We start from the raw sequence: 24,037 nt of genomic DNA, 5'->3' as shown, positions 1-24,037 counted from the left end.
ATCTTTTCAGCTTGAATTTCAATGATGCATTGGGGCAACGATTTTGTGAGAAACATTTTCACCCTTAAATAAAGATTTTCTTAATTCCTTACCTGTGTGCTAATTAGATATCACCTTGTTTTCACATTAAACAGACTTCCACATGAGAAAGCAGCAAGGATGCAGTGGCGTTAATGTTTCCTTGTGTCAACCCGTATTATTTCAGTAGACATTGCAATGAGGATGCATCTTGCTGCCTTTCCAATGAAGCAAATTTAATTTTGTAATAGGTGAAAAACCATCCCTACAAAGGTGTTAATCAGAGACTTGGCTTTGTGGACACTTTTCAGAGAACAAATTTGTTAGCATAAAAATAAAGCCAGAAAATGAAGAGCTGTTTAATCACTCAATTGGATTTTTTTGCCAGCATATTTCTTTTTCTCTGCAACCCACTGCTAAATTGTGCTTCCTAGCTGTTTTTATAAAATCACTGAATCAAATCTAACTCTGATTACATCAGAGAAGGCCAGGTACCCTACACCATAAGAGGGGGTTTGAAATTTTGACTTGTCTACTTAAAGATCACCAAAATCTGATAACAAGGTCAATTACGTCCCTGGGTGGGATTGAACCACCAACGTTTTGGTTAATAGCCATATACACTAACTGATTGCGCCACAGAGACACTTAGCGAAAGTACATACTGACAAAGGCTAATAAGCATTCATCTAAAACGTTTCCTAGAAAAACTTTAAAAAGTCAATAATCTGGAGAGTTTTTGTAAGATGTTTCTTCCATCAACCAACGAAGAAACACATTGGTACTTTCCCATGATGACTGAGTGCTTCAGGATCTCTTGCACTTACATGTGCAGCAGAGTACTGCAATGGAAGCATGCTGGGCCCATAACCCAGAGGTAGGCAGATTGAAACTATCCTTTGCTATATGCATTTTTTTTTGTTAATTTAAGTAATCAAAACTGGGATTGATATTTTTGCTCTTTTATTTTTACTTAAAGTACAATAACTTTTACCATTTTAATTTGTTTTAATAGTATATTGACAGTATAGTTTTCTTTAAAAAATCCACTTAATTTTCTTTACCCTATTATTAAAAGGGTAATTGACAAAAACAAACTACATTGTCACCAGAAGAGCAATACAAAATGTACAAGTGATAAATTAAAATCATCTTTCCAGCTTGAATTTCAATGATGCATTGGGGCAACGATTTTGTGAGAAACATCTTCACCCTTAAATAAAGATTTTCTTAATTCCTTACCTGTGTGCTAATTAGATATCACCTTGTTTTCACATTAAACAGACTTCCACATGAGAAAGCAGCAAGGATGCAGTGGCGTTAATGTTTCCTTGTGTCAACCCGTATTATTTCAGTAGACATTGAAATGAGGATGCATCTTGCTGCCTTTCCAATGAAGCAAATTTAATTTAGTAATAGGTTAAAAACCATCCCTACAAAGGTGTTAATCAGAGACTTGGCTTTGTGGACACTTTTCAAAGAACAAATTTGTTAGCATAAAAATAAATCCAGAAAATTAAGAGCTGTTTAATCACTCAATTGGATTTTTTTGCCAGCATATTTCTTTTTCTCTGCAACCCACTGCTAAATTGTGCTTCCTAGCTGTTTTTATAAAATCACTGAATCAAATCTAACTCTGATTACATCAGAGAAGGCCAGGTACCCTACACCATAAGAGGGGGTTTGAAATTTTGACTTGTCTACTTAAAGATCACCAAAATCTGATAACAAGGTCAATTACGTCCCTGGGTGGGATTGAACCACCAACCTTTTGGTTTATAGCCGTACACACTAACTGATTGCGCCACAGAGACACTTTGCAAAAGTACATACTGACAAAGGCTAATAAGCATTCATCTAAAACGTTTCCTAGAAAAACTTTAAAAAGTCAATAATCTGGAGAGTTTTTGTAAGATGTTTCTTCCATCCACCAACGAAGAAACACATTGGTACTTTCCCATGATGAGTGAGTGCTTCAGGATCTCTTGCACTTACATGTGCAGCAGAGTACTGCAATGGAAGCATGCTGGGCCCATAACCCTGAGGTAGGCAGATTAAAACTATCCTCTGCTATATGCATTTTTTTTGTTAATTAAAGTAATCCAAAACTGGGATTGATATTTTTGCTCTTTTATTTTTCATTAAAGTACAATAACTTTTACCATTTTAATTTGTTTTAATAGTATATTGAAAGTATTGTTTTCTTTTAAAAATCCACTTAATTTTCTTTACCCTATTATTAAAATGGTAATTGACAAAAACAAACTACATTGTCATCAGAAGAGCAATACAAAATGTACAAGTGATATATTAAAATCATCTTTCCAGCTTGAATTTCAATGATGCATTGGGGCAACGATTTTGTGAGAAACATTTTCACCCTTAAATAAAGATTTTCTTAATTCCTTACCTGTGTGCTAATTAGATATCACCTTGTTTTCACATTAAACAGACTTCCACATGAGAAAGCAGCAAGGATGCAGTGGCGTTAATGTTTCCTGGTGTCAACCTGTATTATTTCAGTAGACATTGAAATGAGGATGCATCTTGCTGCCTTTCCAATGAAGCAAGTTTAATTTAGTAATAGGTGAAAAACCATCCTTACAAAGGTGTTAATCAGAGACTTGGCTTTGTGGACACTTTTCAGAGAACAAATTTGTTAGCATAAAAATAAAGCCAGAAAATGAAGAGCTGTTTAATCACTCAATTGGATTTTTTTGCCAGCATATTTCTTTTTCTCTGCAACCCACTGCTAAATTGTGCTTCCTAGCTGTTTTTATAAAATCACTGAATCAAATCTAACTCTGATTACATCAGAGAAGGCCAGGTACCCTACACCATAAGAGGGGGTTTGAAATTTTGACTTGTCTACTTAAAGATCACCAAAATCTGATAACAAGGTCAATTACGTCCCTGGGTGGGATTGAACCACCAACCTTTTGGTTAATAGCCATATACACTAACTGATTGCGCCACAGAGACACTTTGCAAAAGTACATACTGACAAAGGCTAATAAGCATTCATCTAAAACGTTTCCTAGAAAAACTTTAAAAAGTCAATAATCTGGAGAGTTTTTGTAAGATGTTTCTTCCATCAACCAACGAAGAAACACATTGGTACTTTCCCATGATGACTGAGTGCTTCAGGATCTCTTGCACTTACATGTGCAGCAGAGTACTGCAATGGAAGCATGCTGGGCCCATAACCCAGAGGTAGGCAGAATGAAACTATCCTTTGCTATATGCATATTTTTTTGTTAATTTAAGTAATCAAAACTGGGATTGATATTTTTGCTCTTTTATTTTTACTTAAAGTACAATAACTTTTACCATTTTAATTTGTTTTAATAGTATATTGACAGTATAGTTTTCTTTAAAAAATCCACTTAATTTTCTTTACCCTATTATTAAAAGGGTAATTGACAAAAACAAACTACATTGTCACCAGAAGAGCAATACAAAATGTACAAGTGATATATTAAAATCATCTTTCCAGCTTGACTTTCAATGATGCATTGGGGCAACGATTTTGTGAGAAACATCTTCACCCTTAAATAAAGATTTTCTTAATTCCTTACCTGTGTGCTAATTAGATATCACCTTGTTTTCACATTAAACAGACTTCCACATGAGAAAGCAGCAAGGATGCAGTGGCGTTAATGTTTCCTTGTGTCAACCCGTATTATTTCAGTAGACATTGAAATGAGGATGCATCTTGCTGCCTTTCCAATGAAGCAAATTTAATTTAGTAATAGGTTAAAAACCATCCCTACAAAGGTGTTAATCAGAGACTTGGCTTTGTGGACACTTTTCAAAGAACAAATTTGTTAGCATAAAAATAAAGCCAGAAAATTAAGAGCTGTTTAATCACTCAATTGGATTTTTTTTGCCAGCATATTTCTTTTTCTCTGCAACCCACTGCTAAATTGTGCTTCCTAGCTGTTTTTATAAAATCACTGAATCAAATCTAACTCTGATTACATCAGAGAAGGCCAGGTACCCTACACCATAAGAGGGGGTTTGAAATTTTGACTTGTCTACTTAAAGATCACCAAAATCTGATAACAAGGTCAATTACGTCCCTGGGTGGGATTGAACCACCAACCTTTTGGTTTATAGCCGTACACACTAACTGATTGCGCCACAGAGACACTTTGCAAAAGTACATACTGACAAAGGCTAATAAGCATTCATCTAAAATGTTTCCTAGAAAAACTTTAAAAAGTCAATAATCTGGAGAGTTTTTGTAAGATGTTTCTTCCATCCACCAACGAAGAAACACATTGGTACTTTCCCATGATGAGTGAGTGCTTCAGGATCTCTTGCACTTACATGTGCAGCAGAGTACTGCAATGGAAGCATGCTGGGCCCATAACCCAGAGGTAGGCAGATTAAAACTATCCTCTGCTATATGCATTTTTTTTTGTTAATTAAAGTAATCCAAAACTGGGATTGATATTTTTGCTCTTTTATTTTTCATTAAAGTACAATAACTTTTACCATTTTAATTTGTTTTAATAGTATATTGAAAGTATTGTTTTCTTTTAAAAATCCACTTAATTTTCTTTACCCTATTATTAAAATGGTAATTGACAAAAACAAACTACATTGTCATCAGAAGAGCAATACAAAATGTACAAGTGATATATTAAAATCATCTTTCCAGCTTGAATTTCAATGATGCATTGGGGCAACGATTTTGTGAGAAACATTTTCACCCTTAAATAAAGATTTTCTTAATTCCTTACCTGTGTGCAAATTAGATATCACCTTGTTTTCACATTAAACAGACTTCCACATGAGAAAGCAGCAAGGATGCAGTGGCGTTAATGTTTCCTGGTGTCAACCTGTATTATTTCAGTAGACATTGAAATGAGGATGCATCTTGCTGCCTTTCCAATGAAGCAAGTTTAATTTAGTAATAGGTGAAAAACCATCCTTACAAAGGTGTTAATCAGAGACTTGGCTTTGTGGACACTTTTCAGAGAACAAATTTGTTAGCATAAAAATAAAGCCAGAAAATGAAGAGCTGTTTAATCACTCAATTGGATTTTTTTGCCAGCATATTTCTTTTTCTCTGCAACCCACTGCTAAATTGTGCTTCCTAGCTGTTTTTATAAAATCACTGAATCAAATCTAACTCTGATTACATCAGAGAAGGCCAGGTACCCTACACCATAAGAGGGGGTTTGAAATTTTGACTTGTCTACTTAAAGATCACCAAAATCTGATAACAAGGTCAAATACATCCCTGGGTGGGATTGAACCACCAACCTTTTGGTTAATAGCCGTGCACACTAACTGATTGCGCCACAGAGACACTTTGCAAAAGTCCATACTGACAAAGGCTAATAAGCATTCATCTAAAACGTTTCCTAGAAAAACTTTAAAAAGTCAATAATCTGGAGAGTTTTTGTAAGATGTTTCTTCCATCAACCAACGAAGAAACACATTGGTACTTTCCCATGATGACTGAGTGCTTCAGGATCTCTTGCACTTACATGTGCAGCAGAGTACTGCAATGGAAGCATGTTGGGCCCATAACCCAGAGGTAGGCAGATTGAAACTATCCTTTGCTATATGCATTTTTTTTTGTTAATTTAAGAAATCAAAACTGGGATTGATATTTTTGCTCTTTTATTTTTACTTAAAGTACAATAACTTTTACCATTTTAATTTGTTTTAATAGTATATTGACAGTATAGTTTTCTTTAAAAAATCCACTTAATTTTCTTTACCCTATTATTAAAAGGGTAATTGACAAAAACAAACTACATTGTCACCAGAAGAGCAATACAAAATGTACAAGTGATATATTAAAATCATCTTTCCAGCTTGAATTTCAATGATGCATTGGGGCAACGATTTTGTGAGAAACATCTTCACCCTTAAATAAAGATTTTCTTAATTCCTTACCTGTGTGCTAATTAGATATCACCTTGTTTTCACATTAAACAGACTTCCACATGAGAAAGCAGCAAGGATGCAGTGGCGTTAATGTTTCCTTGTGTCAACCCGTATTATTTCAGTAGACATTGAAATGAGGATGCATCTTGCTGCCTTTCCAATGAAGCAAATTTAATTTAGTAATAGGTGAAAAACCATCCCTACAAAGGTGTTAATCAGAGACTTGGCTTTGTGGACACTTTTCAAAGAACAAATTTGTTAGCATAAAAATAAAGCCAGAAAATGAAGAGCTGTTTAATCACTCAATTGGATTTTTTTGCCAGCATATTTCTTTTTCTCTGCAACCCACTGCTAAATTGTGCTTCCTAGCTGTTTTTATAAAATCACTGAATCAAATCTAACTCTGATTACATCAGAGAAGGCCAGGTACCCTACACCATAAGAGGGGGTTTGAAATTTTGACTTGTCTACTTAAAGATCACCAAAATCTGATAACAAGGTCAATTACGTCCCTGGGTGGGATTGAACCACCAACCTTTTGGTTTATAGCCATACACACTAACTGATTGCACCACAGAGACACTTTTCAAAAGTACATACTGACAAAGGCTAATAAGCATTCATCTAAAACGTTTCCTAGAAAAACTTTAAAAAGTCAATAATCTGGAGAGTTTTTGTAAGATGTTTCTTCCATCCACCAACGAAGAAACACATTGGTACTTTCCCATGATGAGTGAGTGCTTCAGGATCTCTTGCACTTACATGTGCAGCAGAGTACTGCAATGGAAGCATGCTGGGCCCATAACCCAGAGGTAGGCAGATTGAAACTATCCTTTGCTATATGCATTTTTTTTGTTAATTTAAGTAATCAAAACTGGGATTGATATTTTTGCTCTTTTATTTTTCATTAAAGTACAATAACTTTTACTATTTTAATTTGTTTTAATAGTATATTGAAAGTATTGTTTTCTTTTAAAAATCCACTTAATTTTCTTTACCCTATTATTAAAATGGTAATTGACAAAAACAAACTACATTGTCACCAGAAGAGCAATACAAAATGTACAAGTGATATATTAAAATCATCTTTCCAGCTTGAATTTCAATGATGCATTGGGGCAACGATTTTGTGAGAAACATTTTCACCCTTAAATAAAGATTTTCTTAATTCCTTACCTGTGTACTAATTAGATATCACCTTGTTTTCACATTAAACAGACTTCCACATGAGAAAGCAGCAAGGATGCAGTGGCGTTAATGTTTCCTGGTGTCAACCTGTATTATTTCAGTAGACATTGAAATGAGGATGCATCTTGCTGCCTTTCCAATGAAGCAAGTTTAATTTAGTAATAGGTGAAAAACCATCCTTACAAAGGTGTTAATCAGAGACTTGGCTTTGTGGACACTTTTCAGAGAACAAATTTGTTAGCATAAAAATAAAGCCAGAAAATGAAGAGCTGTTTAATCACTCAATTGGATTTTTTTGCCAGCATATTTCTTTTTCTCTGCAACCCACTGCTAAATTGTGCTTCCTAGCTGTTTTTATAAAATCACTGAATCAAATCTAACTCTGATTACATCAGAGAAGGCCAGGTACCCTACACCATAAGAGGGGGTTTGAAATTTTGACTTGTCTACTTAAAGATCACCAAAATCTGATAACAAGGTCAATTACATCCCTGGGTGGGATTGAACCACCAACCTTTTGGTTAATAGCCATACACACTAACTGATTGCGCCACAGAGACACTTTGCAAAAGTACATACTGACAAAGGCTAATAAGCATTCATCTAAAACGTTTCCTAGAAAAACTTTAAAAAGTCAATAATCTGGAGAGTTTTTGTAAGATGTTTCTTCCATCAACCAACGAAGAAACACATTGGTACTTTCCCAGGATGAGTGAGTGCTTCAGGATCTATTGCACTTACATGTGCAGCAGAGTACAGCAATGGAAGCATGCTGGGCACATAACCCAGAGGTAGGCAGATTGAAACTATCCTCTGCTATATGCATTTTTTTTTTTTATTAAAGTAATCCAAAACTGGGATTGATATGTTGGCTCTTTTATTTTTACTTACAGTACAATAACTTTTACCATTTTAATTTGTTTTAATAGTATATTGACAGTATTGTTTTCTTTCAAAAATCCACTTAATTTTCTTTACCCTATTATTAAAATGGTAATTTACAAAAACAAACTACATTGTCACCAGAAGAGCAATACAAAATGTACAAGTGATATATTAAAATCATCTTTCCAGCTTGAATTTCAATGATGCATTGGGGCAACGATTTTGTGAGAAACATTTTCACCCTTAAATAAAGATTTTCTTAATTCCTTACCTGTGTGCTAATTAGATATCACCTTGTTTTCACATTAAACAGACTTCCACATGAGAAAGCAGCAAGGATGCAGTGGCGTTAATGTTTCCTGGTGTCAACCTGTATTATTTCAGTAGAAATTGAAATGAGGATGCATCTTGCTGCCTTTCCAATGAAGCAAGTTTAATTTAGTAATAGGTGAAAAACGATCCCTACAAAGGTGTTAATCAGAGACTTGGCTTTGTGGACACTTTTCAGAGAACAAATTTGTTAGCATAAAAATAAAGCCAGAAAATGAAGAGCTGTTTAATCACTCAATTGGATTTTTTTTGCCAGCATATTTCTTTTTCTCTGCAACCCACTGCTAAATTGTGCTTCCTATCTGTTTTTATAAAATCACTGAATCAAATCTAACTCTGATTACATCAGAGAAGGCCAGGTACCCTACACCATAACAGGGGGTTTGAAATTTTGACTTGTCTACTTAAAGATCACCAAAATCTGATAACAATGTCAATTACGTCCCTGGGTGGGATTGAACCACCAACCTTTTGGTTAGTAGCCAGACACACTAACCGATTGCGCCACAGAGACACTTTGTAAAAAGTACATCCTGACAAAGGCTAATAAGCATACATCTAGAACGTTTCCTAGAAAAACTTTAAAAAGTCAATAATCTGGAGAGTTTTTGTAAGATGTTTCTCCCATCAACCAACCAAGAAACACATTGGTACTTTCCCATGATGAGTGAGTGCTTCAGGATCTCTTGCACTTACATGTGCAGCAGAGTACTGCAATGGAAGCATGCTGGGCCCATAACCCAGAGGTAGGCAGATTGAAACTATCCTTTGCTATATGCATTTTTTTTTGTTAATTTAAGTAATCAAAACTGGGATTGATATTTTTGCTCTTTTATTTTTACTTAAAGTACAATAACTTTTACCATTTTAATTTGTTTTAATAGTATATTGACAGTATAGTTTTCTTTCAAAAATCCACTTAATTTTCTTTACCCTATTATTAAAATGGTAATTGACAAAAACAAACTACATTGTCACCAGAAGAGCAATACAAAATGTACAAGTGATATATTAAAATCATCTTTCCAGCTTGAATTTCAATGATGCATTGGGGCAACGATTTTGTGAGAAACATTTTCACCCTTAAATAAAGATTTTCTTAATTCCTTACCTGTGTGCTAATTAGATATCACCTTGTTTTCACATTAAACAGACTTCCACATGAGAAAGCAGCAAGGATGCAGTGGCGTTAATGTTTCCTGGTGTCAACCTGTATTATTTCAGTAGACATTGAAATGAGGATGCATCTTGCTGCCTTTCCAATGAAGCAAGTTTAATTTAGTAATAGGTTAAAAACCATCCATACAAAGGTGTTAATCAGAGACTTGGCTTTGTGGACACTTTTCAGAGAACAAATTTGTTAGCGTAAAAATAAAGCCAGAAAATTAAGAGCTGTTTAATCACTCAATTGGATTTTTTTTGCCAGCATATTTCTTTTTCTCTGCAACCCACTGCTAAATTGTGCTTCCTAGCTGTTTTTTATAAAATCACTGAATCAAATCTAACTCTGATTACATCAGAGAAGGCCAGGTACCCTACAACATAAAAGGGGGTTTGAAATTTTGACTTGTCTACTTAAAGATCACCAAAACCTGATCACAAGGTCAATTATGTCCCTGGGTGGGATTGAACCACCAACCTTTTGGTTAGTAGCCAAACACACTAACTGATTGCACCAAAGAGACACTTTGCAAAAGTGGATACTGACAAAGGCTAATAAGCATTCATCTAGAACGTTTCCTAGAAAAACTTTAAAAAGTCAATAATCTGGAGAGTTTTTGTAAGATGTTTCTTAGATCAACCAACGAAGAAACACATTGGTACTTTCCCATGATGAGTGAGTGCTTCAGGATCTCTTGCACTTACATGTGCAGCAGAGTACTGCAATGGAAGCATGCTGGGCCCATAACCCAGAGGTAGGCAGATTAAAACTATCCTCTGCTATATGCATTTTTTTTTAATTAAAGTAATCCAAAACTGGGATTGATATTTTAGCTCTTTTATTTTTACTTAAAGTACAATAACTTTTACCATTTTAATTTGTTTTAATAGTGTATTGACATTATAGTTTTCTTTAAAAAATCCACTTAATTTTCTTTACCCTATTATTAAAAGGGTAATTGACAAAAACAAACTACATTGTCACCAGAAGAGCAATACAAAATGTACAAGTGATATATTAAAATCATCTTTCCAGCTTGAATTTCAATGATGCATTGGGGCAACGATTTTGTGAGAAACATCTTCACCCTTAAATAAAGATTTTCTTAATTCCTTACCTGTGTGCTAATTAGATATCACCTTGTTTTCACATTAAACAGACTTCCACATGAGAAAGCAGCAAGGATGCATTGGCGTTAATGTTTCCTGGTGTCAACCTGTATTATTTCAGTAGACATTGAAATGAGGATGCATCTTGCTGCCTTTCCAATGAAGCAAGTTTAATTTAGTAATAGGTGAAAAACCATCCTTACAAAGGTGTTCATCAGAGACTTGGCTTTGTGGACACTTTTCAGAGAACACATTTGTTAGCATAAAAATAAAGCCAGAAAATGAAGAGCTGTTTAATCACTCAATTGGATTTTTCTGCCAGCATATTTTTTTTCTTTGCAACCCACTGCTAAATTGTGCTTCCTAGCTGTTTTTTATAAAATCACTTAATCAAATCTAACTCTGATTACATCAGAGAAGGCCAGGTACCCTACATCATAAGAGGGGGTTTGAAATTTTGACTTGTCCACTTAAAGATCACCAAAACCTGACCACAAGGTCACTTACATCCCTGGGTGGGATTGAACCACCAACCTTTTGGTTAGTAGCCAAACACACTAACTGATTGCACCACAGAGACACTTTGCAAAAGTGGATACTGACAAAGGCTAATAAGCATTCATCTAGAACGTTTCCTAGAAAAACTTTAAAAAGTCAATAATCTGGAGAGTTTTTGTAAGATGTTTCTTAGATCAACCAACGAAGAAACACATTGGTACTTTCCCATGATGAGTGAGTGCTTCAGGATCGCTTGCACTTACATGTGCAGCAGAGTACTGCAATGGAAGCATGCTGGGCCCATAACCCAGAGGTAGGCAGATTAAAACTATCCTCTGCTATATGTATTTTTTTTTAATTAAAGTAATCCAAAACTGGGATTGATATTTTAGCTCTTTTATTTTTACTTACAGTACAATAACTTTTACCATTTTAATTTGTTTTAATAGTATATTGACAGTATTGTTTTCTTTCAAAAATCCACTTAATTTTTTTTACCCTATTATTAAAATGGTAATTGACAAAAACAAACTACATTGTCACCAGAAGAGCAATACAAAATGTACAAGTGATATATTAAAATCATCTTTCCTGCTTGAATTTCAATGATGCATTGGGGCAACGATTTTGTGAGAAACATTTTCACCCTTAAATAAAGATTTTCTTAATTCCTTACCTGTGTGCTAATTAGATATCACCTTGTTTTCACATTAAACAGACTTCCACATGAGAAAGCAGCAAGGATGCAGTGGCGTTAATGTTTCCTGGTGTCAACCTGTATTATTTCAGTAGACATTGAAATGAGGATGCATCTTGCTGCCTTTCCAATGAAGCAAGTTTAATTTAGTAATAGGTTAAAAACCATCCTTACAAAGGTGTTAATCAGAGACTTGGCTTTGTGGACACTTTTCAGAGAACAAATTTGTTAGCATAAAAATAAAGCCAGAAAATTAAGAGCTGTTTAATCACTCAATTGGATTTTTTTTGCCAGCATATTTCTTTTTCTCTGCAACCCACTGCTAAATTGTGCTTCCTAGCTGTTTTTCTAAAATCACTGAATCAAATCTAACTCCATCAGAGAAGGCCACGTACCCTACACCAGAACAGGGGGTTTGAAATTTTGACTTGTCTACTTAAAGATCACCAAAATCTGATAACAAGGTCAAATACGTCCCTGGGTGGGATTGAACCACCAACCTTTTGGTTAATAGCCATGCACACTAACTGATTGCGCCACAGAGACACTTTGCAAAAGTCCATACTGACAAAGGCTAATAAGCATTCATCTAAAACGTTTCCTAGAAAAACTTTAAAAAGTCAATAATCTGGAGAGTTTTTGTAAGATGTTTCTTCCATCAACCAACGAAGAAACACATTGGTACTTTCCCATGATGAGTGAGTGCTTCAGGATCTCTTGCACTTACATGTGCAGCAGAGTACAGCAATGGAAGCATGCTGGGCCCATAACCCAACGGTAGGCAGATTGAAACTATCCTCTGCTATATGCATTTTTTTTTGTTAATTAAAGTAATCCAAAACTGGGATTGATATGTTGGCTCTTTTATTTTTACTTACAGTACAATAACTTTTACCATTTTAATTTGTTTTAATAGTATATTGACAGTATTGTTTTCTTTCAAAAATCCACTTAATTTTTTTTACCCTATTATTAAAATGGTAATTGACAAAAACAAACTACATTGTCACCAGAAGAGCAATACAAAATGTACAAGTGATATATTAAAATCATCTTTCCAGCTTGAATTTCAATGATGCATTGGGGCAACGATTTTGTGAGAAACATTTTCACCCTTAAATAAAGATTTTCTTAATTCCTTACCTGTGTGCTAATTAGATATCACCTTGTTTTCACATTAAACAGACTTCCACATGAGAAAGCAGCAAGGATGCAGTGGCGTTAATGTTTCCTGGTGTCAACCTGTATTATTTCAGTAGACATTGAAATGAGGATGCATCTTGCTGCCTTTCCAATGAAGCAAGTTTAATTTAGTAATAGGTTAAAAACCATCCTTACAAAGGTGTTCATCAGAGACTTGGCTTTGTGGACACTTTTCAGAGAACAAATTTGTTAGCATAAAAATAAAGCCAGAAAATTAAGAGCTGTTTAATCACTCAATTGGATTTTTTTTGCCAGCATATTTCTTTTTCTCTGCAACCCACTGCTAAATTGTGCTTCCTAGCTGTTTTTCTAAAATCACTGAATCAAATCTAACTCTGATTACATCAGAGAAGGCCAGGTACCCTACACCATAACAGGGGGTTTGAAATTTTGACTTGTCTACTTAAAGATCACCAAAATCTGATAACAAGGTCAATTATGTCCCTGGTTGGGATTGAACCACCAACCTTTTTGATAGTAGCCGGACATACTAACCGATTGCGCCACAGAGACACTTTGCAAAAAGTACATACTGACAAAGTCTAATAAGCATACATCTAGAACGTATCCTAGAAAATCTTTAAAGAGTCAATAATCTGGAGAGTTTTTGTAAGATGTTTCTTCCATCAACCAATGAAGAAACACATTGGTACTTTCCCATGATGAGTGAGTGCTTCAGGATCTCTTGCACTTACATGTGCAGCAGAGTACTGCAATGGAAGCATGCTGGGCCCATAACCCAGAGGTAGGCAGATTGAAACTATCCTTTGCTATATGCATTTTTTTTGTTAATTTAAGTAATCAAAACTGGGATTGATATTTTTGCTTTTATTTTTACTTGAAGTACAATAACTTTTACCATTTTAATTTGTTTGAATAGTATATTGACAGTATAGTTTTCTTTAAAAAATCCACTTAATTTTCTTTACCCTATTATTAAAAGGGTAATTGACAAAAACAAACTACATTGTCACCAGAAGAGCAATACAAAATGTACAAGTGATATATTAAAATCATCTTTCCAGCTTGAATTTCAATGATGCATTGGGGCAACGATTTTGTGAGAAACATCTTCACCCTTAAATAAAGATTTTCTTAATTCCTTACCTGTGTGCTAATTAGATATCACCTTGTTTTCACATTAAACAGACTTCCACATGAGAAAGCAGCAAGGATGCAGTGGCGTTAATGTTTCCTGGTGTCAACCTGTATTATTTCAGTAGAAATTGAAATGAGGATGCATCTTGCTGCCTTTCCAATGAAGCAAGTTTAATTTAGTAATAGGTGAAAAACGATCCCTACAAAGGTGTTAATCAGAGACTTGGCTTTGTGGACACTTTTCAGAGAACAAATTTGTTAGCATAAAAATAAAGCCAGAAAATGAAGAGCTGTTTAATCACTCAATTGGATTTTTTTTGCCAGCATATTTCTTTTTCTCTGCAACCCACTGCTAAATTGTGCTTCCTATCTGTTTTTATAAAATCACTGAATCAAATCTAACTCTGATTACATCAGAGAAGGCCAGGTACCCTACACCATAACAGGGGGTTTGAAATTTTGACTTGTCTACTTAAAGATCACCAAAATCTGATAACAATGTCAATTACGTCCCTGGGTGGGATTGAACCACCAACCTTTTAGTTAGTAGCCAGACACACTAACCGATTGCGCCACAGAGACACTTTGTAAAAAGTACATCCTGACAAAGGCTAATAAGCATACATCTAGAACGTTTCCTAGAAAAACTTTAAAAAGTCAATAATCTGGAGAGTTTTTGTAAGATGTTTCTTCCATCAACCAACCAAGAAACACATTGGTACTTTCCCATGATGAGTGAGTGCTTCAGGATCTCTTGCACTTACATGTGCAGCAGAGTACTGCAATGGAAGCATGCTGGGCCCATAACCCAGAGGTAGGCAGATTGAAACTATCCTTTGCTATATGCATTTTTTTTTGTTAATTTAAGTAATCAAAACTGGGATTGATATTTTTGCTCTTTTATTTTTACTTAAAGTACAATAACTTTTACCATTTTAATTTGTTTTAATAGTATATTGACAGTATAGTTTTCTTTCAAAAATCCACTTAATTTTCTTTACCCTATTATTAAAATGGTAATTGACAAAAACAAACTACATTGTCACCAGAAGAGCAATACAAAATGTACAAGTGATATATTAAAATCATCTTTCCAGCTTGAATTTCAATGATGCATTGGGGCAACGATTTTGTGAGAAACATTTTCACCCTTAAATAAAGATTTTCTTAATTCCTTACCTGTGTGCTAATTAGATATCACCTTGTTTTCACATTAAACAGACTTCCACATGAGAAAGCAGCAAGGATGCAGTGGCGTTAATGTTTCCTGGTGTCAACCTGTATTATTTCAGTAGACATTGAAATGAGGATGCATCTTGCTGCCTTTCCAATGAAGCAAGTTTAATTTAGTAATAGGTTAAAAACCATCCATACAAAGGTGTTAATCAGAGACTTGGCTTTGTGGACACTTTTCAGAGAACAAATTTGTTAGCATAAAAATAAAGCCAGAAAATTAAGAGCTGTTTAATCACTCAATTGGATTTTTTTTGCCAGCATATTTCTTTTTCTCTGCAACCCACTGCTAAATTGTGCTTCCTAGCTGTTTTTTATAAAATCACTGAATCAAATCTAACTCTGATTACATCAGAGAAGGCCAGGTACCCTACAACATAAAAGGGGGTTTGAAATTTTGACTTGTCTACTTAAAGATCACCAAAACCTGATCACAAGGTCAATTATGTCCCTGGGTGGGATTGAACCACCAACCTTTTGGTTAGTAGCCAAACACACTAACTGATTGCACCACAGAGACACTTTGCAAAAGTGGATACTGACAAAGGCTAATAAGCATTCATCTAGAACGTTTCCTAGAAAAACTTTAAAAAGTCAATAATCTGGAGAGTTTTTGTAAGATGTTTCTTAGATCAACCAACGAAGAAACACATTGGTACTTTCCCATGATGAGTGAGTGCTTCAGGATCTCTTGCACTTACATGTGCAGCAGAGTACTGCAATGGAAGCATGCTGGGCCCATAACCCAGAGGTAGGCAGATTAAAACTATCCTCTGCTATATGCATTTTTTTTTAATTAAAGTAATCCAAAACTGGGATTGATATTTTAGCTCTTTTATTTTTACTTAAAGTACAATAACTTTTACCATTTTAATTTGTTTTAATAGTGTATTGACATTATAGTTTTCTTTAAAAAATCCACTTAATTTTCTTTACCCTATTATTAAAAGGGTAATTGACAAAAACAAACTACATTGTCACCAGAAGAGCAATACAAAATGTACAAGTGATATATTAAAATCATCTTTCCAGCTTGAATTTCAATGATGCATTGGGGCAACGATTTTGTGAGAAACATCTTCACCCTTAAATAAAGATTTTCTTAATTCCTTACCTGTGTGCTAATTAGATATCACCTTGTTTTCACATTAAACAGACTTCCACATGAGAAAGCAGCAAGGATGCAGTGGCGTTAATGTTTCCTGGTGTCAACCTGTATTATTTCAGTAGACATTGAAATGAGGATGCATCTTGCTGCCTTTCCAATGAAGCAAGTTTAATTTAGTAATAGGTTAAAAACCATCCTTACAAAGGTGTTAATCAGAGACTTGGCTTTGTGGACACTTTTCAGAGAACAAATTTGTTAGCATAAAAATAAAGCCAGAAAATTAAGAGCTGTTTAATCACTCAATTGGATTTTTTTTGCCAGCATATTTCTTTTTCTCTGCAACCCACTGCTAAATTGTGCTTCCTAGCTGTTTTTCTAAAATCACTGAATCAAATCTAACTCCATCAGAGAAGGCCACGTACCCTACACCAGAACAGGGGGTTTGAAATTTTGACTTGTCTACTTAAAGATCACCAAAATCTGATAACAAGGTCAAATATGTCCCTGGGTGGGATTGAACCACCAACCTTTTGGTTAATAGCCATGCACACTAACTGATTGCGCCACAGAGACACTTTGCAAAAGTCCATACTGACAAAGGCTAATAAGCATTCATCTAAAACGTTTCCTAGAAAAACTTTAAAAAGTCAATAATCTGGAGAGTTTTTGTAAGATGTTTCTTCCATCAACCAACGAAGAAACACATTGGTACTTTCCCATGATGAGTGAGTGCTTCAGGATCTCTTGCACTTACATGTGCAGCAGAGTACAGCAATGGAAGCATGCTGGGCCCATAACCCAACGGTAGGCAGATTGAAACTATCCTCTGCTATATGCATTTTTTTTTGTTAAAGTAATCCAAAACTGGGATTGATATTTTGGCTCTTTTATTTTTACTTAAAGTACAATAACTTTTACCATTTTAATTTGTTTTAATAGTATATTGACAGTATTGTTTTCTTTCAAAAATCCACTTAATTTTCTTTACCCTATTATTAAAATGGTAATTGACAAAAACAAACTACATTGTCACCAGAAGAGCAATACAAAATGTACAAGTGATATATTAAAATCATCTTTCCAGCTTGAATTTCAATGATGCATTGGGGCAACGATTTTGTGAGAAACATCTTCACCCTTAAATAAAGATTTTCTTAATTCCTTACCTGTGTGCTAATTAGATATCACCTTGTTTTCACATTAAACAGACTTCCACATGAGAAAGCAGCAAGGATACAGTGGCGTTAATGTTTCCTGGTGTCAACCTGTATTATTTCAGAAGACATTGAAATGAGGATGCATCTTGCTGCCTTTCCAATGAAGCAAGTTTAATTTAGTAATAGGTGAAAAACCATCCCTACAAAGGTGTTAATCAGAGACTTGGCTTTGTGGACACTTTTCAAAGAACAAATTTGTTAGCATAAAAATAAAGCCAGAAAATTAAGAGCTGTTTAATCACTCAATTGGATTTTTTTGCCAGCATATTTCTTTTTCTCTGCAACCCACTGCTAAATTGTGCTTCCTAGCTGTTTTTCTAAAATCACTGAATCAAATCTAACTCTGATTACATCAGAGAAGGCCAGGTACCCTACACCATAACAGGGGGTTTGAAATTTTGACTTGTCTACTTAAAGATCACCAAAATCTGATAACAAGGTCAATTATGTCCCTGGTTGGGATTGAACCACCAACCTTTTTGATAGTAGCCGGACATACTAACCGATTGCGCCACAGAGACACTTTGCAAAAAGTACATACTGACAAAGTCTAATAAGCATACATCTAGAACGTATCCTAGAAAATCTTTAAAGAGTCAATAATCTGGAGAGTTTTTGTAAGATGTTTCTTCCATCAACCAATGAAGAAACACATTGGTACTTTCCCATGATGAGTGAGTGCTTCAGGATCTCTTGCACTTACATGTGCAGCAGAGTACTGCAATGGAAGCATGCTGGGCCCATAACCCAGAGGTAGGCAGATTGAAACTATCCTTTGCTATATGCATTTTTTTTGTTAATTTATGTAATCAAAACTGGGATTGATATTTTTGCTTTTATTTTTACTTGAAGTACAATAACTTTTACCATTTTAATTTGTTTGAATAGTATATTGACAGTATAGTTTTCTTTAAAAAATCCACTTAATTTTCTTTACCCTATTATTAAAAGGGTAATTGACAAAAACAAACTACATTGTCACCAGAAGAGCAATACAAAATGTACAAGTGATATATTAAAATCATCTTTCCAGCTTGAATTTCAATGATGCATTGGGGCAACGATTTTGTGAGAAACATCTTCACCCTTAAATAAAGATTTTCTTAATTCCTTACCTGTGTGCTAATTAGATATCACCTTGTTTTCACATTAAACAGACTTCCACATGAGAAAGCAGCAAGGATGCAGTGGCGTTAATGTTTCCTGGTGTCAACCTGTATTATTTCAGTAGAAATTGAAATGAGGATGCATCTTGCTGCCTTTCCAATGAAGCAAGTTTAATTTAGTAATAGGTGAAAAACGATCCCTACAAAGGTGTTAATCAGAGACTTGGCTTTGTGGACACTTTTCAGAGAACAAATTTGTTAGCATAAAAATAAAGCCAGAAAATGAAGAGCTGTTTAATCACTCAATTGGATTTTTTTTGCCAGCATATTTCTTTTTCTCTGCAACCCACTGCTAAATTGTGCTTCCTATCTGTTTTTATAAAATCACTGAATCAAATCTAACTCTGATTACATCAGAGAAGGCCAGGTACCCTACACCATAACAGGGGGTTTGAAATTTTGACTTGTCTACTTAAAGATCACCAAAATCTGATAACAATGTCAATTACGTCCCTGGGTGGGATTGAACCACCAACCTTTTGGTTAGTAGCCAGACACACTAACCGATTGCGCCACAGAGACACTTTGTAAAAAGTACATCCTGACAAAGGCTAATAAGCATACATCTAGAACGTTTCCTAGAAAAACTTTAAAAAGTCAATAATCTGGAGAGTTTTTGTAAGATGTTTCTCCCATCAACCAACCAAGAAACACATTGGTACTTTCCCATGATGAGTGAGTGCTTCAGGATCTCTTGCACTTACATGTGCAGCAGAGTACTGCAATGGAAGCATGCTGGGCCCATAACCCAGAGGTAGGCAGATTGAAACTATCCTTTGCTATATGCATTTTTTTTTGTTAATTTAAGTAATCAAAACTGGGATTGATATTTTTGCTCTTTTATTTTTACTTAAAGTACAATAACTTTTACCATTTTAATTTGTTTTAATAGTATATTGACAGTATAGTTTTCTTTCAAAAATCCACTTAATTTTCTTTACCCTATTATTAAAATGGTAATTGACAAAAACAAACTACATTGTCACCAGAAGAGCAATACAAAATGTACAAGTGATATATTAAAATCATCTTTCCAGCTTGAATTTCAATGATGCATTGGGGCAACGATTTTGTGAGAAACATTTTCACCCTTAAATAAAGATTTTCTTAATTCCTTACCTGTGTGCTAATTAGATATCACCTTGTTTTCACATTAAACAGACTTCCACATGAGAAAGCAGCAAGGATGCAGTGGCGTTAATGTTTCCTGGTGTCAACCTGTATTATTTCAGTAGACATTGAAATGAGGATGCATCTTGCTGCCTTTCCAATGAAGCAAGTTTAATTTAGTAATAGGTTAAAAACCATCCATACAAAGGTGTTAATCAGAGACTTGGCTTTGTGGACACTTTTCAGAGAACAAATTTGTTAGCGTAAAAATAAAGCCAGAAAATTAAGAGCTGTTTAATCACTCAATTGGATTTTTTTTGCCAGCATATTTCTTTTTCTCTGCAACCCACTGCTAAATTGTGCTTCCTAGCTGTTTTTTATAAAATCACTGAATCAAATCTAACTCTGATTACATCAGAGAAGGCCAGGTACCCTACAACATAAAAGGGGGTTTGAAATTTTGACTTGTCTACTTAAAGATCACCAAAACCTGATCACAAGGTCAATTATGTCCCTGGGTGGGATTGAACCACCAACCTTTTGGTTAGTAGCCAAACACACTAACTGATTGCACCAAAGAGACACTTTGCAAAAGTGGATACTGACAAAGGCTAATAAGCATTCATCTAGAACGTTTCCTAGAAAAACTTTAAAAAGTCAATAATCTGGAGAGTTTTTGTAAGATGTTTCTTAGATCAACCAACGAAGAAACACATTGGTACTTTCCCATGATGAGTGAGTGCTTCAGGATCTCTTGCACTTACATGTGCAGCAGAGTACTGCAATGGAAGCATGCTGGGCCCATAACCCAGAGGTAGGCAGATTAAAACTATCCTCTGCTATATGCATTTTTTTTTAATTAAAGTAATCCAAAACTGGGATTGATATTTTAGCTCTTTTATTTTTACTTAAAGTACAATAACTTTTACCATTTTAATTTGTTTTAATAGTGTATTGACATTATAGTTTTCTTTAAAAAATCCACTTAATTTTCTTTACCCTATTATTAAAAGGGTAATTGACAAAAACAAACTACATTGTCACCAGAAGAGCAATACAAAATGTACAAGTGATATATTAAAATCATCTTTCCAGCTTGAATTTCAATGATGCATTGGGGCAACGATTTTGTGAGAAACATCTTCACCCTTAAATAAAGATTTTCTTAATTCCTTACCTGTGTGCTAATTAGATATCACCTTGTTTTCACATTAAACAGACTTCCACATGAGAAAGCAGCAAGGATGCATTGGCGTTAATGTTTCCTGGTGTCAACCTGTATTATTTCAGTAGACATTGAAATGAGGATGCATCTTGCTGCCTTTCCAATGAAGCAAGTTTAATTTAGTAATAGGTGAAAAACCATCCTTACAAAGGTGTTCATCAGAGACTTGGCTTTGTGGACACTTTTCAGAGAACACATTTGTTAGCATAAAAATAAAGCCAGAAAATGAAGAGCTGTTTAATCACTCAATTGGATTTTTCTGCCAGCATATTTTTTTTCTTTGCAACCCACTGCTAAATTGTGCTTCCTAGCTGTTTTTTATAAAATCACTTAATCAAATCTAACTCTGATTACATCAGAGAAGGCCAGGTACCCTACATCATAAGAGGGGGTTTGAAATTTTGACTTGTCCACTTAAAGATCACCAAAACCTGACCACAAGGTCACTTACATCCCTGGGTGGGATTGAACCACCAACCTTTTGGTTAGTAGCCAAACACACTAACTGATTGCACCACAGAGACACTTTGCAAAAGTGGATACTGACAAAGGCTAATAAGCATTCATCTAGAACGTTTCCTAGAAAAACTTTAAAAAGTCAATAATCTGGAGAGTTTTTGTAAGATGTTTCTTAGATCAACCAACGAAGAAACACATTGGTACTTTCCCATGATGAGTGAGTGCTTCAGGATCGCTTGCACTTACATGTGCAGCAGAGTACTGCAATGGAAGCATGCTGGGCCCATAACCCAGAGGTAGGCAGATTAAAACTATCCTCTGCTATATGTATTTTTTTTTAATTAAAGTAATCCAAAACTGGGATTGATATTTTAGCTCTTTTATTTTTACTTACAGTACAATAACTTTTACCATTTTAATTTGTTTTAATAGTATATTGACAGTATTGTTTTCTTTCAAAAATCCACTTAATTTTTTTTACCCTATTATTAAAATGGTAATTGACAAAAACAAACTACATTGTCACCAGAAGAGCAATACAAAATGTACAAGTGATATATTAAAATCATCTTTCCTGCTTGAATTTCAATGATGCATTGGGGCAACGATTTTGTGAGAAACATTTTCACCCTTAAATAAAGATTTTCTTAATTCCTTACCTGTGTGCTAATTAGATATCACCTTGTTTTCACATTAAACAGACTTCCACATGAGAAAGCAGCAAGGATGCAGTGGCGTTAATGTTTCCTGGTGTCAACCTGTATTATTTCAGTAGACATTGAAATGAGGATGCATCTTGCTGCCTTTCCAATGAAGCAAGTTTAATTTAGTAATAGGTTAAAAACCATCCTTACAAAGGTGTTAATCAGAGACTTGGCTTTGTGGACACTTTTCAGAGAACAAATTTGTTAGCATAAAAATAAAGCCAGAAAATTAAGAGCTGTTTAATCACTCAATTGGATTTTTTTTGCCAGCATATTTCTTTTTCTCTGCAACCCACTGCTAAATTGTGCTTCCTAGCTGTTTTTCTAAAATCACTGAATCAAATCTAACTCCATCAGAGAAGGCCACGTACCCTACACCAGAACAGGGGGTTTGAAATTTTGACTTGTCTACTTAAAGATCACCAAAATCTGATAACAAGGTCAAATACGTCCCTGGGTGGGATTGAACCACCAACCTTTTGGTTAATAGCCATGCACACTAACTGATTGCGCCACAGAGACACTTTGCAAAAGTCCATACTGACAAAGGCTAATAAGCATTCATCTAAAACGTTTCCTAGAAAAACTTTAAAAAGTCAATAATCTGGAGAGTTTTTGTAAGATGTTTCTTCCATCAACCAACGAAGAAACACATTGGTACTTTCCCATGATGAGTGAGTGCTTCAGGATCTCTTGCACTTACATGTGCAGCAGAGTACAGCAATGGAAGCATGCTGGGCCCATAACCCAACGGTAGGCAGATTGAAACTATCCTCTGCTATATGCATTTTTTTTTGTTAATTAAAGTAATCCAAAACTGGGATTGATATGTTGGCTCTTTTATTTTTACTTACAGTACAATAACTTTTACCATTTTAATTTGTTTTAATAGTATATTGACAGTATTGTTTTCTTTCAAAAATCCACTTAATTTTTTTTACCCTATTATTAAAATGGTAATTGACAAAAACAAACTACATTGTCACCAGAAGAGCAATACAAAATGTACAAGTGATATATTAAAATCATCTTTCCAGCTTGAATTTCAATGATGCATTGGGGCAACGATTTTGTGAGAAACATTTTCACCCTTAAATAAAGATTTTCTTAATTCCTTACCTGTGTGCTAATTAGATATCACCTTGTTTTCACATTAAACAGACTTCCACATGAGAAAGCAGCAAGGATGCAGTGGCGTTAATGTTTCCTGGTGTCAACCTGTATTATTTCAGTAGACATTGAAATGAGGATGCATCTTGCTGCCTTTCCAATGAAGCAAGTTTAATTTAGTAATAGGTTAAAAACCATCCTTACAAAGGTGTTCATCAGAGACTTGGCTTTGTGGACACTTTTCAGAGAACAAATTTGTTAGCATAAAAATAAAGCCAGAAAATTAAGAGCTGTTTAATCACTCAATTGGATTTTTTTTGCCAGCATATTTCTTTTTCTCTGCAACCCACTGCTAAATTGTGCTTCCTAGCTGTTTTTCTAAAATCACTGAATCAAATCTAACTCTGATTACATCAGAGAAGGCCAGGTACCCTACACCATAACAGGGGGTTTGAAATTTTGACTTGTCTACTTAAAGATCACCAAAATCTGATAACAAGGTCAATTATGTCCCTGGTTGGGATTGAACCACCAACCTTTTTGATAGTAGCCGGACATACTAACCGATTGCGCCACAGAGACACTTTGCAAAAAGTACATACTGACAAAG

The 24,037-nt window shown here is 34.8% G+C and overlaps 4 non-coding genes across 4 annotated transcripts; all 4 read right to left on the bottom strand.

Moving 5' to 3' along the window:
- Nucleotides 1-8,768: 8,768 nt before the first annotated feature.
- On the bottom strand, nucleotides 8,769-8,842 carry TRNAS-ACU (transfer RNA serine (anticodon ACU)). The gene has a single exon. It is a non-coding gene; the product is annotated as a tRNA-Ser (tRNA).
- Nucleotides 8,843-14,603: 5,761 nt separating this feature from the next.
- On the bottom strand, nucleotides 14,604-14,677 carry TRNAS-ACU (transfer RNA serine (anticodon ACU)). Its single transcript has one exon. It is a non-coding gene; the product is annotated as a tRNA-Ser (tRNA).
- Nucleotides 14,678-15,774: 1,097 nt separating this feature from the next.
- TRNAS-ACU (transfer RNA serine (anticodon ACU)) lies at nucleotides 15,775-15,848 on the bottom strand. The gene has a single exon. It is a non-coding gene; the product is annotated as a tRNA-Ser (tRNA).
- A 3,419-nt stretch (nucleotides 15,849-19,267) lies between these two features.
- Nucleotides 19,268-19,341, bottom strand: TRNAS-ACU (transfer RNA serine (anticodon ACU)). The gene has a single exon. It is a non-coding gene; the product is annotated as a tRNA-Ser (tRNA).
- Between the last annotated feature and the right edge of the window lie 4,696 nt (nucleotides 19,342-24,037).

This window comes from Pseudophryne corroboree, unplaced genomic scaffold (genome assembly GCF_028390025.1).
Source record: "Pseudophryne corroboree isolate aPseCor3 unplaced genomic scaffold, aPseCor3.hap2 scaffold_910, whole genome shotgun sequence".
NCBI lineage: Eukaryota > Metazoa > Chordata > Amphibia > Anura > Myobatrachidae > Pseudophryne > Pseudophryne corroboree.
The sequence above is the reverse complement of the archived record's forward strand: the minus strand, read 5'-3'. Positions and strand labels throughout refer to the sequence as shown.